The following is a 16,793-nucleotide window of genomic DNA, read 5'->3' on the forward strand; positions in this document are numbered from 1 at the left end:
GGGCCGCGAGGCCTCCTCCTGGGTCCGCGGCGCCACGCGGAGACCGCGACAGCAGCAGCAGGAGGTGGTGGTGGTGGTGTTTGTGGTTGTAGGCACGGGAGAGGTGGTGGTGGTGTTTGTGGTTGTAGGCACGGGAGAGGTGGTGGTGGTGTTTGTGGTTGTAGGCACGGGAGAAGTGGTGGTGGTGTTTGTGGTTGTAGGCACGGGAGAGGTGGTGGTGGTGTTTGTGGTTGTAGGCACGGGAGAGGTGGTGGTGGTGTTTGTGGTTGTAGGCACGGGAGAGGTGGTGGTGGTGTTTGTGGTTGTAGGCACGGGAGAGGTGGTCACGGACAGGCGGTGAGTGCCGGGTGATGGAGGGGGGGTGAGGGAGTGGATTGCAGGGTGAGTGAGTTAATGAGGAGAATTAATAGGTGAGGAGGGTGAGTGAGTTGAAGGGTGAGGTGAGTGAGTGGTGAGTGGTGAGTTCACGACAGGGAGATTGGGGCTGAGTGAGTGAATGCAGCGCACGGTAAAGATCCCCTGAGAGCATTCGCAAGAGTTGGACATTGAGTGCCGCTGTCAGGGTCCACACGCAAATTACTCACTTGGCATGATATACAAATTAACAATTGTAAACGATAATTTTTTAAAAAGTACGCTATTAGTCAGAGCTAATGCGATGTGCGTTCAGCATATTTGTAGCACGTTAACCAACGTCAACATCGTCATTTAGAGTAACCATTAGTCCATACGTGTCACTTGATAATAGTCCCCGGGTCAATCACAACTTTGCCGTGCGTGCAGGCTTTGTCTCTGGCTGCTCGCTAGGGCTGCGATGCCTTTCCATGCCACAAGATGACGTTCATTGCTCCTTCCACACCGCGACAATATTTACTGCAGTGTTCTATAACGCGGCAGTTGCGTTGCTGAATAACACCGCGTTGTGTAAACTCCCTCGTTACAATGACTAATACAGGGTAAAGCACAGTCCGTGATAACAGCGTGAGATGCGTGTGTCGGCTGAACAAAGACCGAGGCGCGTGGGGAGCATCAGGAAGCATCCAGCAGCATCCCAATGCCTCGTGTGACGCTGTGCCCAGGCAGCCGTACAACCGCACATTCCTACTCGCGCGACGTGGTTCTGTTGACTCAACCACTTAGCATCCGCGTTATAAAACGTGTTCCCTAATACATCCTTCGTGCTATATCCAAATGGCGTTATGAAAACAGCGTTGAGGCAGAACGAACTCTATAAACTTTTTATTTTACCAGGTGAGATCCCTCTGAGCTATGTGGCTGTTTTTCAGAAGCGACCTTTCCACAAATGTGTGCAGTGGTTAATTTGCTTAACAGCTTTACACCGAACTCCTTGCTTGTGGTTAAACATGTTTGCGACTTTGGTGATTGAGAACTATGCAGATTTAGATTTATAGTAACATGTACTTGGTGTGAGATGAACTTCCAAACAATTTCCTTTGCTCAACATCTTGGAATTAGTTTAACACGTAGGCTTTCGCGACCAATATTATTCATAATAAAGGTTTTTGGGTTAGATCGCGTTTATTTATAAATGTGTCGTAACCCTCCACCACCCGACACGGCCAATCAGCAAAAAAAAAAGTGTCACGTTGACAAAAGACAAATAATTCACTACTTCAGCCCACCGGTGTGTTGAAGAGTTAATCCACATTTACAGTTTGAGTACGACGTTTCGCTGGTAAATACTTCCAGCATCATCGGGCAATTCGCCAGAATGGTAAAGCCCTCGCTTGCTCCCGGTTTTATATAGAGCAGCAGGGTGACGTCATCACTTAACTCATCAGGTGCAGTGATTAGAGGCGGAGGGGGGGGTAATGTAATTATATAATCGATTAGTAATCAGTCATTGGTTATGATTAGTAATGAGTTGTAGATTAGTAATTCTTTAAATCAAAATGTAATGTGTATTATTTAATAATACGCTTCCAGGCCGCACTAAGCCGGTAGCTGTCAGAGCGATTAAAGTTATTCTTGTTCCTCTCAATTTCAATGGATTCTCTAATTAGTCTTTGCCAGTAATAATTAGTTTTACACACCACTGCAACATTGTCAAAATCAATTGAGTGTCCTTGTTGACAAGCATGTTCTGCCACTGCCGACAGTTGTGTTTGAGATAATTTAATATTTCTCTGATGTTCTTTTAGTCTTACGCTGATGTTACGTCCCGTCTGCCCAATGTAGCAGCTGCCACATGAACAATTAATCCGATATACACCTTCTGTTGATAGTTTAGGTAATGCGTCTTTAGTGCAAGATACTAGTTTTTGAATTTTGTGTACTGTACCAAATCTTACTGTAATGTTCTGCTTTTGCAAAACGCGGGCTAATTTGTCAGTTACTCCTGACATATATGGAATTTTTATTGTTTTAACAATCTGGTCGCTTTCAGTAGTATTGCTTTGCGATCGTGATTTGGCATTCAGTGCTCTGTTAATTTGAGCATTATTGTAGCCATTCTGTCGTAGTGCGTCTTTAACGTGTTTAATCTCTCTCACTAGACTCTCACCATCTGACACTGTTTTCGCCCGATGTACGAGCGTCTTGATAAGAGAGGATTTTTGAGCTGGATGATGATGTGATTCTGCATTCAGATAGGCATCAGTGTGCGTTTGCTTTCGGTAAACGCTGTGTGTTATTTTACCGTTTAGGCACAAAACCCGGCCATCCAGTTCACCATGGAAATGGAGGTGAATAACACACTCCCATTCCTAGATATTTTGCTTGGACATGGCCTGAACGGTAAAAGAACACACATCGTTTACAGAAAGCAAACGCACACTGATGCCTATCTGAATGCAGAATCACATCATCATCCAGCTCAAAAATCCTCTCTTATCAAGACGCTCGTACATCGGGCGAAAACAGTGTCAGATGGTGAGAGTCTAGTGAGAGAGATTAAACACGTTAAAGACGCACTACGACAGAATGGCTACAATAATGCTCAAATTAACAGAGCACTGAATGCCAAATCACGATCGCAAAGCAATACTACTGAAAGCGACCAGATTGTTAAAACAATAAAAATTCCATATATGTCAGGAGTAACTGACAAATTAGCCCGCGTTTTGCAAAAGCAAAACATTACAGTAAGATTTGGTACAGTACACAAAATTCAAAAACTAGTATCTTGCACTAAAGACGCATTACCTAAACTATCAACAGAAGGTGTATATCGGATTAATTGTTCATGTGGCAGCTGCTACATTGGGCAGACGGGACGTAACATCAGCGTAAGACTAAAAGAACATCAGAGAAATATTAAATTATCTCAAACACAACTGTCGGCAGTGGCAGAACATGCTTGTCAACAAGGACACTCAATTGATTTTGACAATGTTGCAGTGGTGTGTAAAACTAATTATTACTGGCAAAGACTAATTAGAGAATCCATTGAAATTGAGAGGAACAAGAATAACTTTAATCGCTCTGACAGCTACCGGCTTAGTGCGGCCTGGAAGCGTATTATTAAATAATACACATTACATTTTGATTTAAAGAATTACTAATCTACAACTCATTACTAATCATAACCAATGACTGATTACTAATCGATTATATAATTACATTACCCCCCCCTCCGCCTCTAATCACTGCACCTGATGAGTTAAGTGATGACGTCACCCTGCTGCTCTATATAAAACCGGGAGCAAGCGAGGGCTTTACCATTCTGGCGAATTGCCCGATGATGCTGGAAGTATTTACCAGCGAAACGTCGTACTCAAACTGTAAATGTGGATTAACTCTTCAACACACCGGTGGGCTGAAGTAGTGAATTATTTGTCTTTTGTCAACGTGACACTTTTTTTTTTGCTGATTGGCCGTGTCGGGTGGTGGAGGGTTACGACACATTTATAAATAAACGCGATCTAACCCAAAAACCTTTATTATGAATCTTGGAATTAATGTCTATTTAAATGGTCAGCTTAAGTGATTCCGTGATGTTTATGTAACTTGACCATTAAGATTATCTATGGAGCACAATTATTTCAGTATTATTTTTCATAAGTAAACTTTAAACTGAACCCATATGTGATATTATATTGCCTGATTATTTTAATTTTTAATGTAGTCTACATGCTCTTCTGGGGATATTACCCCACATTTACCATTCATTGATGTTCCCTTTGACATTGGTAATTGGCATTGTCACACCATAGTAATTCATGGGCAATTATGTAATTCGAGCAGGTATTTTTAGGAAACTCACCCATGGGGGACCATTTTCAAATGTATTGCCTTAATTTAATAATACAAATAATTTATATATAATTTGACAGTTCTTATCATTGTATTGCAGAAACATCTGTGTGTCTCTCTGTGTCGTTCTCTCTGTGTCTATCTCTCTCTGTGTCTCTCTCTTTGGGTGTCTCTCTTTCGGTGTGTGTTTTTCTCTATATGTGTCTCTCTCTTGTGTGTGGCTCTGTGTGTGCCTCTCTCTGTGTGTGGATGTCTCTCGGTGTCTGTGTCTCTCCTTTTCTACGATCCGGTGTTGTATGTATATGCAAATTCCACCTCTTGCTCCGCCCACTTACTCTTGGGTTGAGCTTATCTCAAGCCTATATGACTTCGTGTTTCAGCAGCTTACTCGCTATATTTTTTCACCTGATGATGGTTGCTTGTGTTGCGATCGAAACGTCGTGATCTATTATTTTTTCTACCTACGTGACTTTACAGAAAGAACCAAAGAGTATTGTGATTGTAATTTTTATTGTGATCGTTGTGGTGGAGGTGGTGATATTGATGGTGGTGTTAACGATAGCGGTGATTTCGGTGGTTGTAATGGTGGTATTGATGGTGGTAATGGTGGTTGACTATTACCCCTCTCGTGTCCTTACTTCCACCACCAGGTTTAAGAATCTGCTGGTGTCTGTGCTGGAGGTGGACGTCTGGATATCTGTGCGGTCTGGAGCGGTGGACAATAGACTTCTGCAGCTCAACCAGGTGGACGCACTGGGCAAGGGGCAAGATGGTGGTGGCCTTAGAGACCCACTTACTCCCACAGAGAGCCATAGACTCACTCACAGAGTACACTCACACAGAGAGCCAAAGTCTCACTGACACAGAGCCATAGGCTCACTCACATGGAGACACATAGACTCACTCACACAGAGAACCATTGATTAACTCATTGTTTTTTTCGGTAAAGTCACGTATGTAGAAATACCATAAAATTATATTAAAATAAATCAATCACGACGTTTCGACCGCAACACAAGCGATCTTGTGTTGCAAGATCTTGTGTTGCAAGATCGCTTGTGTTGCGGTCGAAACGTCGTGATTGATTTATTTTAATATAATTTTATGGTATTTCTACATTAGTGACTTTACCGAAAAAAACCAAGAGTAATTTATGCAGTCACGAAAGCTATAATTCTTTATTAACACACTTCTACGGGGAAGTTACCTTTACAATTCTGTACTAAACTAATTGCGCCCCCTTACATTTTCCTGCCCCTCCCTCTTCTGCTGCTGCCGTGCCCCTTGCTTTCTTCGGCCCCTCCCCCCACCTCTACTACTTATTTTAAGCCTCTGTCTGTTCATCCCTCCGGCCCCTTTTTTCTTGCTTCTCTGTCCGTCTTTCCTCTTCTTACCTCTTGTGTCCCTGTATATGTATTTCTGCTATCTTATACCTCGTATTTGTTCACTCTGTCTATGCTGGTATGTTCAACCCAGAGGATGAACACGAAATTTAGCACTCTTCTGAAATTCGTGGTCTGCCAGGCAAGTGTCTAACTGTGTCGTTGGCCGACTGGTATTGCATCACATAAATTTTTCTTAGGTTTGTTGAATTCTCGTCTCTCATCTTCTTGTTGTATTTACCTCCGTGCAGTTTAACGCTCTCTATGTGTTGCGTTGATGTCACCATATGTGCTATTTGTTTTTTACACCTGATGAAGATCGCTTGTGTTGCGGTCGAAACGTCGTGATTGATTTATTTTAATATAATTTTATGGTATTTATACATACGTGACTTTACCGAAAAAACCAATGAGTAATTTATGCAGTCACGAAAGCTTTAATTCTTTATTAACTATTGATTAACCCACACAGAGAACCATAGAGTCACTCGCACAGACTCGCACAGAGAGACATAGACTCACTCACGCAGAGAACCATATGCAGTATATCCACGTTTTTTATGTAATGTGTTTTGCTTAGCGCACCCCACACCCACTATAACGCGAGTAGCAGAGTAGCACATGACGGACTGCTCTCATGAGTGGTGTGGGTCTTGGCAGCATTGTTCTGTATTGCTGGGAGCTGATGCTGTACCGGTGCGCGCTGTGTTACGTGGCGTGTCATCCTCTTCCTCAGCCTTTGTTCCAGCATGTGTGTAGTGTCATCTCACTCACTCCCTTATAGTTTTCACTCATCATATCTCCCTTTCACGTCCTTTGTATGTATATTGATGAATGTAACACAATTTTTTATTATTATTTGGCTGCTATAAATTTCCACGTCATAAGCCACTTCATTCAGCTATCATTTGTGGCCAGTTCGCTTCTGATAAAGAAGCTAATAGCTTAGAGGGCTTTACTTGGTAAGATAAAAAATAGTTTATTTTTTGGTCATTTGCTTACCTTTCCTATACTTTGCACTTCGATTGTGTTTTTGCATCGTTTGTTCTTGTAACTTTCTGTACCACCCCAACTGGAAATCTGTGAAAAAGGGCTTTTTAGATTCCTCCAGTATAAATAAAGATTATAATATAGATCTTCTACATATACACAACACATTTAAAATAAACATAGAAAACAGTGTACTGTACTCTCAATTAAAAATAATAATAAAAGTTTGTGCTGAAACGGAGCCTCCCCCTTTACCGTTATTCCTTGTAGAAAAGTTTTCTGCTTCACGTAAAATAGCTTTAAGCAGCAATTTTCGACAACGCAACCCCCACGTTAAGCAAGGATATGTGCACAAGCTTGTGTGCATGTGTGGGTATGCGTATCATTCGGTAATTGTATAGTGTTTCGCGTATTACGCGATGAACTTGACAACACCGGGACCGATGAACTAAACTGGTTTTGGGCTAACCCTAGGTCGACTCAGCCTCCAACGAATACCTGGTGCGGTGTGTAAACATCACTACTCGGGAGATAAAGGCGGCCAGGCATGGTGCTAGCCACCCACCTCATTGTGTACCGTGCTGGCTTTCATAGGTGCTCGCTAAAGCACTTGCCTCAAGAGTCTGTTGAGGTTATACAGACAACCTTTGTCTTTGTGTTTAATGTTTTAATTGGTGGTGGTGTAATTTTAAATGTATTTTTTTTTATGGCCGACTTGCACTACGGCCACTTCTGGACCCAACAAATAAATATGTTCCTCTTCTTGGTGGCAGTGGTGGTGTATATTTATAGAGTGCCTTCTCTCTTGACATAACAAGCACAAGGTGGTGACAGAATGGAATGATTTAGATGGCAGCGGTGTACAAAGATTGAGGAATGAGTGACAGCGATAGACGGTGAAGGGATCAGAGAAGAGTAGGGACGAGAAGGAGTGGAGGCTTAAGGGGAGAGAAGAGGTAGAGAATGGGAAATGGAGAAGAGGTGGGGCTTTATGAGAGGAATGGAAGAAGGTTAAATAGAGGGACCATAAATGAGATGTGGCACAGAGAGAAGGAGGGACAGAGAGAGACAGAGAAGATTGGGAACAAAGAGGATGAGAGAGGACATGGAAGGAGATGAGAGGCAAAATTAGGTAGGGCAAGTCCATGGAGAGGTTTAAAGACCAGCGACAGGTATTTGAAAAGACAGCGGTAGTGAACGAGAAGCCATTGGAGTTGAAGGAGGAGAGGCAAAGTGTGAGAATTAAAGGGGAGATTGAAAATAACTCGTGCAGAAGAATTGTTTAATTTGTTGGGAGGGGAGTGAGGAAACCAAGAAGAAAATTACATTTGTAATTAGAGGTAGCTCTTTACATTATGAGACCTCCTTTGCCAGTAACAAGATATAGGAATAGGTTTTACCCTTTTAACTGGCACAGAAACTGACACCTTTATTCAAGGCATCATGTTTGCAATAACCACAACACAAGCAGTCAAAATGCAAACAAAAAAGACAACTCTGATAATAATATGCACTGTCCTTGAATTTGATTGGTCCACACCCGAGACGGCTTTCTTTAGAGCCTAGTCTCCATTGGTGTTGGACCAGAAGACGCCAAAAGGCATACTTCCGAGACGGCTTTCTTTAGAGCCTAGTCTCCATTGGTGTTGGACCAGAAGACGCCAAAAGGCGTACAACTCAAAAACAGCGCACTATCAGAGTATTGAGGGCTCGGAGTGAGCATTTACATTATGAGACCTCCTTTGCCAGTAACAAGATATAGGAATAGGTTTTACCCTTTTAACTGGCACAAAAACTGACACCTTTATTCAAGGCATCATGTTTGCAATAACCACAACACAAGCAGTCAAAATGCAAACAAAAAAGACAACTCTGATAATAATATGCACTGTCCTTGAATTTGATTGGTCCACACCCGAGACGGCTTTCTTTAGAGCCTAGTCTCTATTGGTGTTGGACCAGAAGACGCCAAAAGGCGTACTTCCGAGACGGCTTTCTTTAGAGCCTAGTCTCCATTGGTGTTGGACCAGAAGACGCCAAAAGGCGTACAACTCAAAAACAGCGCACTATCAGAGTATTGAGGGCTCGGAGTGAGCATTTACATTATGAGACCTCCTTTGCCAGTAACAAGATATAGGAATAGGTTTTACCCTTTTAACTGGCACAAAAACTGACACCTTTATTCAAGGCATCTTTGCAATAACCACAACACAAGCAGTCAAAATGCAAACAGAAAAGACAACTCTGATAATAATATGCACTGTCCTTGAATTTGATTGGTCCACACCCGAGACGGCTTTCTTTAGAGCCTAGTCTCCATTGGTGTTGGACCAGAAGACGCCAAAAGGCGTACTTCCGAGACGGCTTTCTTTAGAGCCTAGTCTCCATTGGTGTTGGACCAGAAGACGCCAAAAGGCGTACAACTCAAAAACAGCGCACTATCAGAGTATTGAGGGCTCGGAGTGAGCATTTACATTATGAGACCTCCTTTGCCAGTAACAAGATATAGGAATAGGTTTTACCCTTTTAACTGGCACAAAAACTGACACCTTTATTCAAGGCATCTTTGCAATAACCACAACACAAGCAGTCAAAATGCAAACAGAAAAGACACCTCTGATAATAATATGCACTGTCCTTGAATTTGATTGGTCCACACCCGAGACGGCTTTCTTTAGAGCCTAGTCTCCATTGGTGTTGGACCAGAAGACGCCAAAAGGGTAAAACCTATTCCTATAGAGGTAGCTCTGTTAGATCCACTTCTATGGGTGACTGTCTAATACATTTGCGGTTCATAAAACAGTGCCCCAACCACTGCGCCACCATTCCCCACGCGAATTTACACACACAGATACAAAGATCCCCCGTGTAGCCCGTATAGCCATAACAGACTGTGTGACCAAGTACTGTGAGCGAGCACATACGGATTGGTGGCCAGCACCACGCCTGGCCACCTTATCTTCAGAATGGCGATGTTTACACACCGCACCAGGTACTCATTTGAGGCTGAGTCGACACACAATAACACAAAGACAAAGATCCCCCATATAGCCTAAACAGACTGTTGCGAATTGCTATTTGCAAGCACCTTTGAAGGCTGGCAAGGCACACGAGGGGGTGGATGGCCAACACCACGCTCGGCCGTGTGTGGCTGAGTCGATACACAGATGTACACACACACGCGTTTACACACAGTATCACGTGTAAATGTCACAGGGACTTTATCACCACAAATAACTCTGTCAGCGCGTGATTTTATATAACAATTTAAAGGATTTCAACTGCACGGCCGTGCATACACCTGTGGACCCCTAAGTCGTATGTGCTGTGCAACTTTAGGACTTGTAAATATTCCCATGCACAGATCTTCTCGATGCGATTATGTTTTTAATTTAAGAGGATTATCATCGTAAAATTTTTTCCGAAGGTGCGTGTGTATGTATAAAAAGGATTTGATCAAGACTTGTCACACTAGACTTTTGCGACTACAATGTAGAATAGCAATGCATGGTGCTGTTTTTGTTTTATTTTAATTACTTAGATTTGCTCGGGGAGGGTACATGCGGAGTGTTTTTGTATCTGAATGTGTAAACGTAGAAATAATTAACCGACTGCTTAATTAGCTGATATCTATCTGCTTCACCGTTACACTCAACGGGAAGTGAATTACTTGGTTCATTGAGAACAGGGACATACTATTTGTAAGGGTTCAACACGACACTTGTGGCAAAGCAGAGCAGCTCTAGGGCTGAAACCAATCAAACCTCCACACCCTCACTGTCTGACAAATTCGCCTGTCGTGTTTACTGCTGTGGATTCATATTCTGTATGTAGTTTTTGGTTTACATGTACACGATTGTCAAATACCACACGCATGCATGTGAGCACACAAGCAATAAATAGAGTTATATTCTTGGTTCTTTCGGTAAAGTCACATAGAAGGGAAACAATAAAATAATAAAAATATTATACAATACAATTCTCACGACGTTTCGACTGCAACACAAGCAATCATCATCAGATGTGAAAACCACAACAATAAAATATGGTTGTGTACACACACCCACACACATATATAAGAGAAATGTATACATCGACACGTAGAACATCTTAACAACTCTTATTAAATTTTGATTTAAAGCTTTCGTGACTGCAGGGATTCATATTCTTGGTTCTTACCAATATATACACTGCACCAACTAAGGCCGGGTCAACCTAGGGGTAGCTCAGAACCACGCATGGCCGCCTGTGTCTCCCACGTGCTGACGTTGATGCACTGCACCAGCTAAGGCCGGGTCATCCTAGGGGAGGCTCAGTGCCGTTTCATATGTTCGTCACTGATGTTAGCCGTGAGTGGACATTCAACTTGGGCATCCTGGTTAGTGACAATGCGCTGACCATTCTACTACTGCTCCGCAAACAAGCAATTTATATAGAGACATTTGGTATGTCGTTTTTAAATGCACGCTATATATACATACCCCTTTCAATTATAGGGTGCACATGTGCGTGTGGTTTGTTCACCCGTGTGTGCATGGTGCATGTGGTCCTTTACACGTGATCATCATTTTTGCAACTGAATTAAGTCTCGAGACTCCCCTTCGCACCAGTGCCGGACGATCCTAGTAGCACAAGTAGCTACAAATGATACGGGCCCCGCAATTTCAAGAACCCCGCGCGAAATGCTTTCAAGCTATCAATTCCGGTCCAGCGATTCTGCACTTGCTCTATTACTATCATACTATACTGCCTTCAACTTTTGTGAACGACTGGGTGTTTAAGTTTAGTGATTTGTCGTATTATCTTACTGTATAGCAAATGAAAAGATACAATAACTTTACTATGCAAGTTAAAAATCTGTGTTTTAATGTTTAGGTCTTTTTTTTATTTACGGCCCCTTTATAACATTTGCTACAGGCTTCGCACGAGCTTAATCCGGCACTGCTTCGCACACAAGTGCACTCGCCAGAGACACCGCAGTGCTGTGGCAACTTCACTATTCCCACATTTCGCTTGACTTCCTATGACAAACGCCAATTACAATTTAGCTAAAGCGTGATGTAAAGCCATTGTAACGCCTGCCAGGGCTTCATTGCTCACTCGATATTTTCCGCAAAGCTGATGGGCCAGCTTGGAGTAGTAGGGGTGATCGGCATAAGGTACTACCACTAGAGTACAAGATACGTCTTTTAGTAATAATCCTATGCGATTGTACTCTGTTCTTCCATCTTATAATCATATGAAGATGCTTATAAGCAAGAGGGCACAGTACTGCGACATGGATGTGGCGTGATCAAAATTATTCCTGGAACATTGTTCCGGAGTGACCCGGCTGAAATAAATCACTGAGTGTCGCCGTGAACACTAAAATATCACTGAGTTCAGCAATTTTGCCGCCTATTTTACAAAGTAGATCCGTGGTACGTGAGCACAGCAACGAAAAAAACAGACAAAACCATCAAGATTGCAGATAACGAGTCCAAGGGGTATTGCACAGCTAACGAAACGAGGTATTTGATGGTCGTTAACGAGACACAGGAATATAAAAAAACGGAGAATGCGTTATTACTGAAAGATGAAACAGACGAATAACTTTGGGTAAGAGTGCGGGTGCTACTGCCCAGAAGATATAAGTAGCTTTGTCTCCGTCATATATGCGTATTTATTCATAAAAACATAATTCTTTTTACAGAACCCATTGTCCCCACGTTATTCTGAAGCGCATCTTATCAGCAGAATTGATTCAGTACAAGCAAACTCTGGACAGGTTTCGACATTCAGTATCCCATCAGCAGAGTTAGGGTGGCTTGAATCATCGCTGGGGAACTTCCAGATGGTAAAGACAAGGACCGTCCCTTGAATAATATGTATCCTAGTTCCATACAAATCTGTTTTAATACTTAAACAGAATGAGCATGAATTATATGAAGCAGACATTTCTTCGTAATTTAACTGTGTGGAGCCGGTCGCCACCTGGTGGACATACAACGATTGCATGTTGGCTGGGCACTCATTCTCTGCTGCTGTCCTCAATATCCAGAAATCCACTTTCCGTGCCATCCGAGCTGTTTACTGCCTGTCATTTAAATGTGCAAATAACAATAGAACCCATCACAACAGAAACATCAACGCAGGCTGGATACAAATACGTTTAACAACACAAAAAGGGTGTGCATTGCTGGTGCACAAATCTATTTTCACCGAATTTTGACTTCAAACTTTCGTGACTGCAGGACTTAATATTCTTGGTTATTTCGGTAAAGTCACGTAGATATAAAATAAAAAAATATGAAGACCGCTTGTGTTGCGATTGAAACTTCGTGGGTTTTTTGCTTTTATTATTTTCAATTTATTATTTTCAATTTATTATTTTAAATACAAATGTTCCTAAAATTTACTATTTATGTATTTATGTTCTATCTACGTGACATTACCGAAATAACCAAGAATACTATTTTCACTGATTCTATTGTGAAATCTTTTGTTTCCAGCCTGCATAATTTATATTTGTTATGATTGGTTTTCTCATCATTTACAGATTGGGTTACTGTTGCCTTTAGCCAACCGTCAATGGGGTCACTATAGTGTAAAGGTCATCTCCATATATGGGGTTGCCAGAGGCATATAGCAAGAGAAAGTATTGATGACTGTCCTGCACTGATGAGTCCTAATTAGACGAATCCGGCCCATAGTTGCCTTTGTCTCACTGCTGCCTGTTGCTGGGACTGCCACCACGTGTCCTCAACTCTTTGAGTCTGTGGTCTAAACGACGACATGGCCACAAATTCAGTTCTTCTGAGCTGGTGGTCTAGATACGTTTGAGAGCGTGTAAACATTCATACTGCACACATCTGTATGATTCTGCATCTAAGACGACTCCCTGTACCTTCCAATGCCGTGAATCCTACACGTGGAGGGTGATGGTGGTGACGATGGTGAAAGTGGTGACGGTGGTAATGATGGTGTGGGTGGTGACGTTGGTGACTGTGGTGACGGTGGTAACGATGGTGAAAGTGGTGACGGTGGTGACGGTGGTGACGATGGTGACGGTGGTAACAGCGCTGACACTGGGACGCCTGCACGGCGCGACTGCCTCTCAAGGGCAAAGCTGGGCCACTTGGTTTGCGAGGAATGCAATCCCCTTTGCATTTCTAAAGGGCACCCCCAGTGGCAACGGTTTCTTTTTTTGCACGATAAGGCGACTCAGCATTTCACCTGCAATTGGCTTTGCTCTGCACGTAGGGGTGCTGATTGCTCGATGTAAAATGCAATTGAGTAATGTCCGATTATCACGGTTGGCTAAGCACGGTGCGAAAGAAGTTCGACATACAAGAATCTTATTGCAGCCTCGTAATTTAATAACACACCGATCCACATTCTCGCATTTAGCCACAAACACACGCGCGCAGTAGAGCACACCCACAGTTGAGCACACCCACAGCTAGACGATAACGCGTGCTGCTCTCGAGTTATCTGCTTTCATCTGGCTCTCGTGATCGCCGGCCTTGCCTCGTCACAGCTGCTGTGGAGTCGCCTTTGTGCAGAATATAAATAACAACATAGAAACGCATACAGCCCCTGTCTACTGATCTATTTCATCATCTGTAAAACAAGTAATCCTGATTTGTTTACAGATGTTTTACTAACTAAAAGTCTATCCTTCCAAGAGCGGGTGAGTGAGCGGATGGGTGTGGGTGGGTGAGCGGGTGAATGTGTATGGATGGGTGGGTGAGCAGGTGAGTGGTGAGTGGGTGGGTGGTGAGTGGTTGGGTGGGTGTGTGAGTGAGTCGGTGAGCGAATGGGTGGTTGAGCGAGTGGCAGGTGTGTGAGTGGGTGGGTGAGTGAGCAGGTGGGTGGTTGAGCACTTGGGTTGGTAAGCGGGTATGGTTGGTGGGCGGGTGGGCAGGCGGGTGGGTGAGAGTGTGAGTGGGTGAGCGGGTGGGTAAGCAGATGGTGAGTGTGTGAGTAGGTGGGTGAGTGAGCGAGTGAGCGGGTGGGTGGGTGAGCAGGTGGGTGGATAAGCAGATGGCAGGTGTGTGAGAGGGTGGGTGAGTGAGCGGGTGGGTGGGTGAGCAGTGGGGTAGGTGAGCGGATGGGTTGGTGAGTGGGTGGTGAGTGTGTGAATGAATGAAGGAATGGGTGGATGGTGAGTGGGTTGAGAGCGTGGGTGAGCGAGTGAATGGGTGGACGAGTGAGTGGTGAGCAAATCGGCGAGCGAGTTGGTGAGCCAGTGGTGAGTGGGTGAGCGGGTAGGTGGATGAGTGGTGGGTGGGTTAGGGGGTGAGCGGTTAGGTAGTGAGTGGCTGGGTGAGCGAGTGGATGAGCGGCTGGGTGAGCGAGTGGGTGAGCGGGCGGTTGAGTGGGTGGGTGGTGAAGGGGTAGGTGAATGGCTGGGTGGTGAATGGGTAACTGGCTGGTGGGTGAGTGTGAGGGTGAGTGGGTGAGCGAGTGGGCGAGTTGTGAGCGAATGGCAGCGCTGCTCGTGAAGCTGAGTCTCTGTGAGTCTCTGTGTAAGCCTCCGTGTGTCTCCGTGTCTCTGTGCGAGTCTGTGAATCATGAGGTGAGTTTCTTTGCGATTCTTTGCGTGCGTCTCTGTGCGAGTCCCCGAGTCTCCGTGTCTCTCCCAGGACCCCCTGGATGCGTTGAGGCAGCGCTGCTCACGTAGCTGTGAATCTCTCAAGGCGGAGTTCTCCATCGGAGAGTCTCGCGTCACGTCCCGTACTCGCACCCAGGAGTCCTGCGCCCAGGAGCTCCTGGATCTGCCCCACTGCCAGGACCACTGCGTGCATCTCCACGGCAACCGCCGTAGCAATCGCTGCAACCAACATCACCGCGATGGTCACCGTAGAGACCGCCATGATTATAGCAACTTCCATCGCCATAGCAGCAACCACCATCACCGCAGTAATCACCGTAGTTACCACCATCACTGTCAGCAACCACAGCGTAGCAACCACAATCAGTCTAGCAACAACCACCATCACCACAGCCACCAATATGGCAACTACAACACAGCAATCACCATCAACATAGTTGCAATGACAGCATAGAAACCACATTCACTCTAGCAGCAAACCACCATCACCACAGCAATCATCGTAGTAGCCACCGTCACCAAAGCAATCACCATAACTGGAACCCAATAGGAATGAGTCGTTATGTTGATGATGTTGACGATGATGTTTTTGTTGCTACAAGTTGCAAATCAACTTTTTTCTAAACTCAAATGAAGAAACACCATCTCTACCCCCCCCCCCCTTTCCTCGCGCTCAGTTGCATAGCGACGCCGTGTGTGCTGTAAGTACCAATAATAAACACCGAGTTGTCTCCAAAGTCCGTGTCTCCGCGATCTCTCTCCCTGCTATACTAAGGTTTTTAATTTTTGCCCCCCTGATTCTGCTGAAGATTTCCTCTTCATACTTCCTCGTCTCCTTGTTCTCGAGTGCCTCCTCCTCTTCTCATTGCGTTCTGGATGTCCGTTTTAGTTTTAGTCGTAGGTTGCATAGTACCAACCACTGAGGCATGGACAGTCCTAAACATGGGATTGGAAACTGCAAAACAGGGAGTGGCTCTTCTTTTGAATAAAACAATGAATGCGGTGTGGGAAGCTGCGAATCTCAAGTAACGGTGGGCTCACCTCCCCATTATCGGGAGTCAGGTAATGGTGGCTTGGTCACAGGAAGATGCGCTTGAGAGTCTTCCACTCTGGTGGTGGGTGTCCATCTCGGACCCCATTAAAACCGACAGTGGCCTGGTTTCAGCCAGCTGATGAAAATTGTAATAAATAATTTAATCATCACTTGCAGTTGGGGTTGGCATCGTCCCCCTCTCCTACTTATGCCCATCCATCCTGGGTTTAATCAGGCTGGATTGTGAGCTCACATCACGTGAGTTCTTCCGACGGGCAATGCTTGAGTTGACTGGGTCATCTAGCCAACATACCCAGCCACCACATGCTCAAGTAGCTTATGTTGGGGCAGATAGAGGGTTATAAACGGACATCACACAGGCTGGAAAAGAGATGGACTGATGCAGTAAAGGAGAATGTGGAGCCGAGTGTATTTGCTGAAGACGGCGCTCAGGGGAGAGCTGCATTTTGGGGACATGGGTGTTACGAGATAAGAAATAGGCTGAGCCATTGTCCCAAAGAGCACTTGACTCTAGAGCCTGTATGGGTATTAGGGGTTCTTTGTCTTAGCTTTTTGT

At 44.4% G+C, this 16,793-nt stretch overlaps 1 long non-coding RNA gene across 1 annotated transcript; it reads left to right on the forward strand.

The window, feature by feature from the left end:
* Positions 1-4,159: 4,159 nt before the first annotated feature.
* Positions 4,160-15,920, forward strand: LOC142908490 (uncharacterized). Its single transcript, XR_012931808.1, has 2 exons — positions 4,160-4,959; positions 15,215-15,920. It is a non-coding gene; the product is annotated as an uncharacterized LOC142908490 (long non-coding RNA).
* The last annotated feature ends 873 nt before the right edge of the window (positions 15,921-16,793 follow it).

This window comes from Petromyzon marinus (genome assembly GCF_048934315.1).
Source record: "Petromyzon marinus isolate PM22_M1 ecotype Great Lakes invasive population chromosome 84 unlocalized genomic scaffold, UKy_Petmar_22M1.pri1.0 chr84_unloc.4, whole genome shotgun sequence".
Classification (NCBI taxonomy): domain Eukaryota; kingdom Metazoa; phylum Chordata; class Hyperoartia; order Petromyzontiformes; family Petromyzontidae; genus Petromyzon; species Petromyzon marinus.